Source organism: Phodopus roborovskii, unplaced genomic scaffold, assembly GCF_943737965.1.
Source record: "Phodopus roborovskii unplaced genomic scaffold, PHOROB, whole genome shotgun sequence".
Taxonomy (NCBI): domain Eukaryota; kingdom Metazoa; phylum Chordata; class Mammalia; order Rodentia; family Cricetidae; genus Phodopus; species Phodopus roborovskii.
Window position 1 is genome coordinate 16,470,406 of NW_026125295.1, and position 12,906 is coordinate 16,483,311.

At 40.5% G+C, this 12,906-nt stretch overlaps 1 protein-coding gene across 4 annotated transcripts in view; it reads left to right on the plus strand.

Moving 5' to 3' along the window:
• Positions 1-12,906, plus strand: part of Nek11 (NIMA related kinase 11) — a 212,526-nt gene that overhangs the window by 39,295 nt on the left and 160,325 nt on the right. The gene's annotated exons all lie outside the window — the stretch shown is intronic.

Genomic DNA, 12,906 nt, shown 5'->3' on the forward strand with positions numbered 1-12,906 from the left:
ATCTCAAAATTTTTGTTATCATTCAGCAAGTTGAATTCTAAAGGCCTGATGTCTCATGTCTTGTAGCTAAGAATAATCTTCTCTAAGTAATTGACAAATGTTGTGGAATAGAATATTTGTTTAACTATGTAAAGATGTGTTGCACTGCTTTGTGTTGCAGAATAATTGTTTAACTGTGTGAAGATGTGTTGCTTTTGTTTATGTTGCATTTGTTTAACCATCTAAAGATGTGTTACTGTTCACTTTGTCTGTCTAAGGTACCTGATTGGTCTAATTGATCTAATAAAAAGCTGAACAACCACCAGCTAGACAGAGGAGGGATAGGTGGTGTGGCAGGCAGAGAGAAAAGGGAGCCAGCCAGTGGCCAGCCGGCTAGACATGGAGGAAGCAGGAAAGCAGGATAGAGAGTTCACAGATGAGGTAAATGAGCCTTGCGGCTGCACATAAATTAATATAAATGGGTTAATTTAGGTTAAAAAAGCTAGCTAGAAGCAAGCCCAAGCTAAGGTTGAACATTCATTATTAATAATAAGTCTCTGTGTCATGATTGGATGCTGATTATAGCAGGCTTTCTTGGAGCACCAGCTCCCAAATTCCCATATTCAATTCCATGACAGACAAACTCATTTTTAATGATTGTTTTCCTCTTTTTGGCAACTCAGTCAGAGTGAATATTTGAGAAGGAATCTCTACAGAGGAGTGTTTTTTACATGTATAGGGCCAGGTTGTCAAAACATCCTATGATAGCATAATGAATGCTTAGATGGACACTAGACTCTCAACCAAGGCCTGGATACAGTGGAGGCATAGTTCACATTTCGATTTCCTATTCTATTGCTTGTATTTGAACATTTGAACACATCTCATTTCCCTTGGAGAAGTCTGTCCTATTTATTGACTTGTGAATTATGGCTTGGTATTTGCAGTTTTCTCTGTTCTCTTGAAGTAACAGCTTTGTGCTTTACTAAGCCTCAAATGAGCATGAAGCTTAGAAAGACGAGAGAGGAGAAGATAGACAATATGAAGCTGCAGTGTGGATCTTTGTGTTTATAACTCAGAGGTTAGGTATAGTGTGGGTGACGGAGTTGTGTCATACAGAGCATGATAGAAGATGCCATGCTTAAAATTATGCCTAGATGGTCTTTGAGCTAGGCTACCCGAATATTTCTTAGGAGGATTTGAAAGCATGGAAAGAGAAATTAGTCAGCTCATCACTTGGGTGGCCCTGGAAACCCAAAGAATTTATGTTAGAAAGAAAGAAGTCTCTTTATGGAGCAGAAGGCAAGCTTGTTTTGCTTTGAGAATTTGGACAACCAGATGGAAGCTGAGGGTGCCATGCATCTGAGAAACAGAAGGAAGAATAGAGACTGTACCCACCCATGCTGCTTCTATGTTTGATGGTGCATCAGCCACTACAAAACCAGTAGTCAGACTCATCTGAATGAACTTGGAGCATTCTAAACCCTTGCCTTTCTCCTTTATCCACTCTCCTGATTTGCTGCTTCTCTCCTTGGAGGAGAGGGAGGGAAGAGACAGAGATGTACACATGTACACTGACAGACACACACACACACACACACACACACACACACACACACACACACACACACAGAGAGAGAGAGAGAGAGAGAGAGAGAGAGAGAGAGAGAGAGAGAGAGAGAGGTGGTAATGAATACCAGTTATTTAGATATGTGACTTCTTTACTTGATGGGTTGCTAAGAAAATCAGTCATTGGATGAGGAGTGTAGGGTGATAGCATTGAATTGAATAGCCACTCTGGAAACTGTTTCCAATGTAGCTATGCTATAATCTACCTGCTATTGTTTAATAATACCCTTTCTTCTTTAGCTCTCTTTCAGAAAAACAATTGACTGTTACTACACATGATGATAATCTTCCCCTCTGGTGATTTTGGCACACTTCATTTATTTTATAAAATGTTGATATGTTGTCTCTGTAATTCAGGCTGTTCTTAAATTCGCTATGTAGCCAAAACTGGTCTTGAATTCCTGATTCCCCTGTCTCCGTATCCCAAGAAATGAGATTGTAGGTGTTGAACACCACACCAGGGCACACTAAATTTTTTCCAAAGATGCTTTCTATATCTTAAAACACCTTCAGCTGAAGTCAACATTGCTCAGTGGAAGGTGCTGGGAAAGTGGTCTTCTGCCACAGTCACCTCTAGTCACACTGGCTTTTTGCCTTTGAAATAAAGGAATTTTGTGTGAGCAAACTTTATTGTTTAATTTTAATTAACTTACAATGAAGTGGCTTATGCAGCCAGTGATTGCCATGAGTGACAGATGTAGCTGACATGCTCTTTCTTTTCCTGTGCTATTTTTTTTTTAACTTTACCATAATTTTGAGCTTCCATCCTGGCTGTGAGACTACTCACATCTCTTGCATTTCCCAGACTCCCCAGTTTTATTGCTCTGCGAGGTACACATTTCATTATTTCTTTTCCATTTTATACACTCTCGCTAGCTTTTTCCTGAACTACTTGAGAATAAATGTGTTTTAGTTTATATCATGAACTACTTGACTGTCTCCCAGAGGCCCATGATGCAGAGGCTTAGTTGCCAGCCTACTTATTGGAAGGTGGTGGAGACTCTAGTAAGTGAGGCTGTAGGAGAAAGTGGGGATGGACATTGAAGATGGCATCAGAATGCAAGCCTCCTTCACACCCTTTCCTCCCAGATGCCAAGTATGAGTGTCTTCTCTCAGACATGTGCTTTCCACCATACTCACCTGTCTCATCAGCCCCCAGAGCAATAGAGACAATGACTACTGACTAGAACCTCTGAAACCAGGAGTTAAAGTAAATCTCTCCTGCTTTTCTCAGGGATTTTTTCACAGCAACAGAAAGCTAACTAATACTAAGTTCCAGACCTGGCAGGCAGTGGTGGTGCACACGTTTAATCCCAGCACTCAGGAGGCAGAGGCAAGTGAATCTCTGTGAGTTCAAGACCAGTCTGATCTACAAGAGCTAGTTCCAGGACAGACTCCAAAGCTACACAGAGAAACCCTGTCTCAAAAAACCAAAAGAAAAAAAAAATCCAGACCAATCTTGTCCCAAATAGCTACTGTGTTTTCTAAGGCCAAGGACCTTCCTTTCATAACAACATTTCAAAGTGATAAGAAGGTGGGAAATTAGCACTGAAACAGTGTGAGTATGTAAGCCACTGATATTCTTAATCGGAATCTCACATCTGCAGCATCAGACCCACTTGGTAATTTGGTGGAAATACAGTCCTGGCCTGAAGCCCATCATACTGAATCTAACTTTGTGGGGGTGGGGTTCAGCCATCTGTGTTTTGACAAGCTTACCAGGTGAGTCTGAAACAAGCTGAAGTTTGAGAACCACCATCTAATTCACAATCTATATTCAAATTTGCTCATTTGTTCCAATTATGTCCTTAGAAAGGGCATTTCTATAAAAATGGTTTTTGTTGTACAGAATCCAATGCAGGATCATCTGCATTAATTTTTAAATGATGGTTGGTTTCCATGGACCAAGCTGCTCTCCTGGGAGGGGATGTTGCCATGGTGATGGCTGCCAGCTGCACTGCACAGCTGCTAGGCTTCCAGGGGTCTATGGATCCTGAGCCGTCTGTCCGTCAGACTGCCCCTTCCCAGGCTCCTGAGAAATGATGTGTGCAAGTTGCTACCTTCTTGTTAACAGAGATATTTCTCACATTCAGATGCAAATTCACTTTTTTTTTAACATGGGAAGGAAGTTTTATTGGGAAGAGAAGAGAGTGGGGTAAGGGAGAGAGGGAGGAAAAAGAAAAGAGACAGAGATCTGTCTGCCTCCTCAGAGAGATAACGGAGAAAGCAAAATCACTCTTTACCTTGCTCGGGCCTGATGCTTAATTGAGGAAATGGCAAGTAACCAAACCTTGGTCTCATAAAAAATGTTATCACCATTGCAGTAGCCGAACTTTCTATGTCTGTGTTTCCTCTTGTAAAATGTAATTTCAGACCTTTCGAGTCTGTAATATATTTATGCATCCCTGATATGTCTATATCTGTGCTCAACCCCACTGGTACCTCAGAGTATGTGTGTGAAAAAGCACCAGTGCCTAAGGAGATGACTCAATCAGTAAAGAGCCTGCTGCATAAGGATGGAGGCCACAGTTTAGATCCCCAGAACCTGTGTAAAATCTGGAGGTCGTGGCATGTGTCGGTACCCTTAGCACTGGGGAGGTGGGGACAGGTGGATGCACAGAGCTGGGCAGTTTAGCTAATCAGTGAGCTCCAGGCTCAGTGACAGACTGTCTCAAAATGTGCCTGCCATATACACATGTACACACACACACACAAACACACACACGTACATGTGCACTCACATACTCATGCACATATACACACTGCATAATATTGCATTTAAATAAGGATCAGGATAAACAGATAGGCCGAATAGATGTTTGTTCAGGGAGAAATAACTTACAACCTAGACAGATGAACACCAGCAAGTTCCACCAAATGCTCTCCTCTCCACATCCCACCAGCAAGAGCACATTCCCAGCTTCTCCTCAGACCTCCTTCCACAGGTCACTTCCGCCCCTGGCTCCACCCCCCAATGGGCGTGGTCAGTGCCACAGAAGGAGACAAAAGTGAATATCCCACTACAATTCCCCTTTTAGTCTAAAGAAAAGATTTAGGCTTGATACAAAACTATATACAAAACAGTGAATAACAAGTGTGCTCTAAGAAAAGGAATCGAGAACAAAACGACCTACATATCTAGTCCTAGGGTGAAGGCATAATGGAGTTTACAATAGAGTTGGTCTAAGCTGGAAAACTTAAGTCTGGTACCTAATATATCTAACTAGGAAGAGAGAATAATAGTTGTGATAGTTTAATCTTCAACCTCATCAAGACCTGAGAAGGAAAATAACGATACTAGGGTAGACAGGAAGTGCAGATGGGCAACTTCCAAAAGTTGCAGCGAGGACAGAAATAGCAAGCTACCTGGACAGTCACCCAAGGTCTTACAGCAATGTTGGTATACCCAGTTTTGGCTAAGGCCAAGAATACTTGGCCACAACAACAGCAGGGAGGTAGAAAGGCTATCTTACCCTGACTTGGCAAGGTTCAGCAGTCTTTTATATTTGTCTCCTGCAAGCACATAGGACTGCATGTCCAAATCAGTGGTCAAGGTTGGGGCAGTTCTATGGCCAAGAGGCCATTAGCTGAGGCAAGAATGGACTCCAGCAAGAGCAACAACAGTGTCCAACATATTTTCGGGAAAGTGCACGGTGCTGTCAGGAGCAACAGTGTCTCATGTCAATGGAGTACTAATATTAAAACATTTAAATGCCATGTTCTGCATGTCTATGAAGTGATTGAAGATTAAGCATCTATGTTTGACTAATCTCATAGGTAAAGGAAACATGAGTGAAGATAATCTGTAATACTCAGGAACTTAGCTACAAAACTGATTGAAACTTCCCTGAGTAAAGCAGGAACAAATACCTAAACAATATAACTATGTACATATACATACATATAAATCCCTAAAATAGAGGTAGAACTATAAAGGGCAGCATGATAAATATCCCAAATTGTATCAATATACAAAATGTATGGAACACAAGCAAAAGTATACATACATAGAATATGGTAAGAATAATGTGCATAAAACATCATAAATGGAAAGATTTCACACAATATAACAAAATATAATATACAATTCTTCTGGGAAGGGAATATAAACTTAATTTTACATAGCTTACCACAAATAAGAATATATAACAATGTAAGCTGTAAAATACTATTATCTCACTCTTACTCAATAATTCACAAGAAAATAGGCTAATCTACCTATATCCCATCTAAACTATACCTTTCCCAACCATACCCTATTTCTGTCCAAAAGATAAACCTGAGTCTAAGCATCACTTTCCATACCCAACCCTAAGTAACTAAAACCAACCCAAAGAAGATGATGATTCCAAGGGTAGGGAAAGGGGGCGTCGTTATCTCAAGATTACTTTCTGCTGAAATGGGATGATGATTGCTCCATGGGATCCTGTAGGAAGAAAATTTTTAGCAACCAAATTTTTCAACAGAACTGGCTGTGACACATGTAGCTAGTCACTGTGTGGCAGGAAATGCTTGACAGTAGTTCTATTTGAAACTCTAGCCAGGGTGTAATAAGAAGGTGCAGCTAGCTAGCCATGAGTTGTCTTGAGCAAAACAGTTTCAAACCTGTTTGTAGTCCAGATGCATCAAGTTGAGTCAAGTGGAAGTGAAGACATGGGGTCCCATCTTTTTCCTGGAGAGTTCAGAGATTGTTGTTAGGAATTGTTAGTATTTCTTGTGGAAAACTTAAAATCGATATTGAAGTAAAATATTCAAGTTTTAAGGTATGCATTAGGGAAAGGCAACAATAAGCATTAAAATGTATATGAGAAAATTAGGATTTCAGAGAGAAAATTGCATACAAGCGATTGAGTCCCTAGATTTTGTTCAAAGCATCTGCAGATTGGTATTGTAGTGCTATAATCCCCAGGTGAAGGAAACAGAACCAGCTGTCTGAGTGTTCCAAAGCTACCAACGCAGCAGAACATTTGGAGCACCTGTATCTTCTGTTCTTCTCCACACAAGTGGGAAATGGAGCTATGTGCCCTCTCCTTCCTCCCGCCAGTTTTATGCATCATTTCTTGGGCCATTACCCTTTCAACACATTTTCTTCCTAGCCCCACATCTTCAGATTCTACCCAGTTTCCAGGGCCCTTAACTGCTCCCTCTTCTCTCGCAGTCAAAGGCTTCCTTTCACAGGAAGGCTCTCCTATCACATGTACAGTGGAAATGCAAGAAGTGGGGAAGTCACTGGCCGGAAGCTGTTCACACCCCATGCCCCAAGTGCTGAAGCATTTTATTTTGCATGAAACTCAGTGCAATCATATGCATCACCTCAGACTCCAACATGTGAGAGTTTTCCTCATCCATTTGTTTTAGCACACCTTAGGTCTACATATTGAACACAGAAGTTAGCATTCAGACATGTCTTTCTTTCCTTTCCTTCCTTTCTTCTTTTCTTCCTTCCTTCCTTTTTTCCTTCCTTCCTTCCTTCCTTCCTTCCTTCCTTCCTTCCTTCTTTTTTTCCCCCGAGACAGGGTTTCTCTGTGGCTTTGGAAGCTGCCTTGGAATTAGCTTTTGTAGACCAGGCTGGCCTCAAACTCTGGCATACATTTCTTTTTTAAAACATTTCTATTAGCTTGTGTCAATCATACAAAGTAATGGGTCTCACTGTGACATTTTCATGAGCATTTAGAATGTCCCGTCATTTTACTCATCCCTACCCCACTCCCTCTCTCCTCTCCCACCGGTTCCCTTTCTGCTTTCAAGGAAGTTTTTCTCTTGGCTGAGTCTTTACCGTTTACTCTGAGCTCCTGCCTCACTCCCTTCAAACACCGATGATAAAAGAAAAAATACAGGGTACACCCACCTGATGTATACGTCAAACACATTTTCTCCTACTTCATGGATGTATCTAACAGAGTACTGCACCAGCAACCTTTGCGATACCGCCTGAAGGTCTTCCGTGTGAGTGAGGACAAGGTGTCACAAGAAACCTAGGCATTATGGTAATAGATCCAGCAGGTTTGAGACATCAATCTCCAGGAGAGAGGCGTAGAGTGGGAATGTGTGCTCTCAGCAAAGAGTGATAACAGTTGGACTGCCCTGCTTCCTCTTTGGTGACAGGAACAGCTTCAACGGCTACATCAGTGCAATGGCAGGTTGGTCATTCCAGCCCTCTGTTGTGCATCAGACTCACCAGGGGGACTTTGAAAACTGCCTGGGCCTGAGTCCCACCTCTGCAGACCTCACTTATTTGGCCAGGGTATTACAACTAGGCAACAGGAGTTTTGAAAGCTGTCTGAGTGGTTTTAATGGACATCTTGGGTTAGAATTGGGGGAGTTTAGGGGGTGGGCAGGGAGAATGGTTTGTGTGAAAATAGACAAATAGAGTAATAAAGAAAAAAAAATCAGTGTTTAAGGACTAGGATGCCAGGTTAAAACCCATACTTGAGAGCAGGGGAGTCTGGCCCTGCCTGTGGGTGTAGCCGATGACCAGGCCTTGTGTGTCATCAAGATCACCCAGCTTCTGCTCCTTGTTCCCTAAGCAGCTGCTTCAGCCAAGGTCTCCATATACATCTCTGTGGAAAGAAAAATATGGCCCCTTACCCACATGAGCTCCCCATCACCGTGGTAATTTCAGGCCTCCTGCTTCCAGACAAATCAGTATGCTGTATTATTTATTGGCTCTTTCTGAGCTTGCCAAGAGCCATTCCTGAGTTCCAACTCTGTGTCAGGTGTGCTTCTCAGATATAGTTTGGGGTAGCAGAGATGATAACTGCTTTGCTTTTCTAGTGCTGAGGACTGAGCCCCAGGCCTCATGCATCCTGAGAAAGCCCTATACTCCTGAGCCAAATCCCCAGTCTCATGGCAACTTTTTTTTTTTAAAGAATTTGTCTGGCATGTCAAATGAGACATTTCTATCAATGGCTAAAATATATGGTGTCACAAGAAGGATGGTTACGAGTAGCTTGGGACTATGAGGACTCTGGCGAAGATGGCTTGTTATATTTGAACTTGAAGTGTGGGAAAGATTCCAGCAAGTAGAGTTGGGGCACTGAAGTCAAAGGAAGCAGCACAGAGGTAGAAAAGTGGGAGATGTCATTTAGTAACCAAATGCTTCTTTTTGATGGTGATGCATTTGCAGGTGAGTGTATCCCCAGCATTGACCACTAAGATGTCACAGTACAGTGGTGGAAACCTGGGTGTTATTTTTATTGAGTCGTGTTTCCTTGGTGGCATCTCTATCTATGACAGCTCCCCTTTGCTGCCTCTGTTTTTTTTTTTTTTTTTTTTTTTTACATAACCATCATTACATAACTTCTGATGAGTGCTAACATGTCCTTTGGTTGCTGTTGAGATACTGTAGAATGTTCTGGCCTGATGTTTGCTTGTGAGCTTGTTGAGGTCCCCTAGTCTTAACATTCTGTCATAGAAGAGAGGCTGTGTTATTGTCGCAGGGTAGGGGGGCTACAGAATGCTGACCTAGCTTACTCTAGTGGTACTAATTTGTATCACTTTGCTAAGATTCTGTCTTCTGTGTTTCTCTGTTGTAAAGCTACTGTTTCCCCTTCATAGCTGAGGACTATCCTGGGGAAGAAACACTGAGATTATGCCAGTGCTCTGTGTCTTCTCAAGACCTCACTTTCTAAGTCTAGCATCCTTCAGTGGAAGTAATCCAGCAATGTTTATTTTCTATTTGCCTGGCTGCAAGCTATGTACTTCTTTTGTTTAGCTGGGATTCTCATAGGTGGGAGAGCTGTTCCCTCTCATTATTCATGCATTTATTCTATTATTTCATTGTGTCAGTGTGTTTCACTAGATATGTTTCATATTCTATGGGGTATATTCCAATGCTAGTGTTATCAACTTTGTGGTTCAGATTGTTCTCAGTTTGGGCTCTTGGGTGCTTCTGTGTTATCTTAACATTTATCCTTTCTTTTGTGAGAGGGGGTAAAAGTCCTTTTGAAATCCAGTTCCACTATGTGGTCCAGGATGACCTAGAAATTGCAATCCTCCAGCCTTGGCTCCCAAGTTCTAGGATTGCAGTCACGGTACAGTCATGTACCACTATGCCTGGCCTAGAAGAGATTTTCTTTAACTAAGAGAAATTACCTTAGTGTGCCTAATCGTAGGATTCAACTTGGTGTTCCCACACAAAACTTATTTTTATTGACTCTCTTCCCTCTTCTCATCCTCTGAGCCCCTTTATACCCTCCCAACCCATCCTTCCACAGCTTCCTTTGTTCTTTCTTGTTGAGTGCCCTATTTGTGATGCTTTTCCCCCAGCACGCATTTCTAATTAGAAGTGAAGTTTGAAGAGGATTACTTATGTGTGTATATTTATCTATGTGAGTGTTTATACACATACTTGGTTGTGCACATAAGTGTGCCCATGCATAGGTCAGAAGAAAAGTATTGGGTTTCCTCCTCTAGTATTCTCTACCTATTACTTTGAGGCAGGGTCTACCTGGAGCTTATATTATCTTAGATTAGAAACAAGCCCAGAAATCCTCCTGACTGAACATGCTTTGGTTTAATGGTTATTCATTATTCCTCTCTATGGAAAACCAGACTAGAATCTACTGCTCATAGTTCTGATGTTTCCTTGGGTATCACCACCTTCCACCATCTGCTATTTGTAGAAGGACATTCCTACTTGTTTATCACTTTGCTGTCGATTGGTAGTTATTGTTCATGGTGTGAGCTCTCATCAGACATCCATTCATTGTGAAATACACACACTAGAGCCTCTGATTGAGACAGCTGTCTTCAGAGAGCTTGATCTCATCTACACAGAACATGCCTAGACATCTCCACTCAGAAATACATGTCCTCTCTAAATTCACCCTGTGCCTGTTAGGTGAGTGTAAACTTCATTCAGTTCAAGAAGATAATAAATCATGTCTCACATTTTCATACTTCTGAGCCATCACACGAATGGCTTTATAGTATCGAAATTAAAATATTATTAGACATAGTGACACAAATTTGTAATCCCATCCTTTGGGAAGCTGAGGCAGGAGGATGTTAGGTTTGAGGTCAGCCTGGGCTGCAGGGTGAGACACACACAGACCATGAAAATCATTTGCTTTTTGTCTCTCCTTCTTTACCTTGTTTGAAGTATGAGATACTTTGACCCTTTAACATAAAAATTGAAAAGTACCCCTGCTGGCATATTTGAAGTGTTTGTTTACAATAAAATGTCTCTAGCTTCTCTTAAATGGTTTGAGAAATATGTACCCAGGAACGAGAAATGACGATTCTGTCTCAAAAATTAAGTACTACCACCGATTTTCATTTAATGTAATGATTTGTAATGTAATTAATGTAATGATTGACAACTGAAATGACTTTCACTTAAAGAAAATTAATTCATATCCAATAATTCAGAAACTTAGCAAAACTGAACAGTTGAGGGATGGCTTTAGTTGGCCTATGACTTTATATAAATATGTTAAAATCGCATATTAATTAACATTTTCTCAAATAGTTTATTTAAAACAGTAACTCAATGCTTTATAGGAGCATTATTTCATATGAAGTAAAAAAGAAACAAATTCTGCTAGTTTATTGTCTCAGTAGGAAGTGTGTGCTAACTTTATCAGACAAAAAGAATTGCTGATTAAGTACCAGAACTGTCATTTGTGTTATCAATCATAACATGTCATAAGAATGGAAGGCATTTTCAGTAACTATTTAAAAACTAGCCTGTCTTATTTTGTTTTAAAAGGCACAGTGTAGCTTGACATTTCCCCATGTTTAATATACCCTGTTGGAGTGAGCTCTCTGAACGCCACGGTTTAGTGATAGATGATATTGTTCCTTGCTCCCTACATCTCTCACTGGCTTTTAAGCTTATTAAATATGTATCATTATTAAATAATTCCTATTCAACCCTGCTTTTCCCAAAGACATCTTTTGCCTTTGGAATTGTTTAAACTTTTGAGTGGAATGTTTTCACAGTGGAGTAACTTTTAAGCCTATGACCCATTTTTGGTACTGCCTAACATTCTTTCTCAATCTGTTGCCAGGAAACATCTCCAGAGGCACCCAGGATGCATGTTAAAAACATTCTCAGATGGGATGATGAATCAGTGGGTAAAACACTGACCATACTGGTGTGAGGACCTGAGTTTGCATCCCCAGCTCCCATGTAAATAAATGCCAGATGGCTGCTGTGGCCTTCCTGTATGTAATTCCAGTGCTCAGAAATCTTGTAGTCAGACTACCTGTGAGGTTTGGGTTCAATTCTGGGGTCTTACCTTAGTGAGCAAGTGGCACTCAGTAAAGGAAGACTCCTGATATTAATTTTGGAACTCTTCATGAACACACATAAACCATGTATACAAACATAAAAACAAAACACATATTCATTGGTCTTACCCTGCTTTTCAGAGTCAGATCGAGCATTTTAAACAAACAACTTGAATGATTCTGTTACATGGTAAACTTTTAAGTGTTATCATACAAATGTTTCTTAATTAAAGATGTGGTGGATTTGAAGGAACAACGTTGTGAGATATCAACTCAATGAATTAACAAGGGGCAGACTTCATTTTAAAGTGGAGATATAGGGCAGATGGATGCTCTGATCCTCCTAGCCTTGAAGGGACCCTTTTGTCATGTCTGTTTTTTGAACACTTCCACTTTACTTGTATGGGCTTCTAAGAACGTTCTTGTTGGTCTTTTGAAGTAGTTGTAAGCACTTCTCTTTGCAGCTTTAAATGTGGATTTGGGATTTAAACTTGTCCCTGGCAATCAAAGATGGTGTTTAGAACACTGTAGACGAAGTTTTCATTATTTCTTCAAGGTCTCAGTGTTTCAAAGCCCATCTGATATTGGCTAATTAGCATGGTGTGTGAAGGGATACCATTAATCCTACCACGTGGTAGTTTGGATTATAGATTTTCAAAACCTAAGCGGTTCATATCAAGGCCTTTTGTGTAACTTTGAGAGGCAACATTAGTGACAGAGTGCATCTTTCTGATTGTACTATTAAGGAAGGACAACATTAATATTTTAATGTTTTATTTGTTTGTTTTAGCAAGAAAAGCCATCATTAAACATTTCTCAAAGACAAAGTTGAAAAACAAAAACTTAGGGTATATGACATTTTATGAAATGAATTGGATTTTACTTGAATGGCAAGTTTAGAAAACAAATAAATAATTCCCACATTGCTGAGTTGAAATCAATTCCACAGAAGTTGTATTTTTCCTTTGTGGTACAAAAGAATTAAGTGTTGTCTTGATATGTGAATAACTTGCCTACCTCACCCACATCCTCAGGAGATATTACATGGAGTCCTTATTAAAT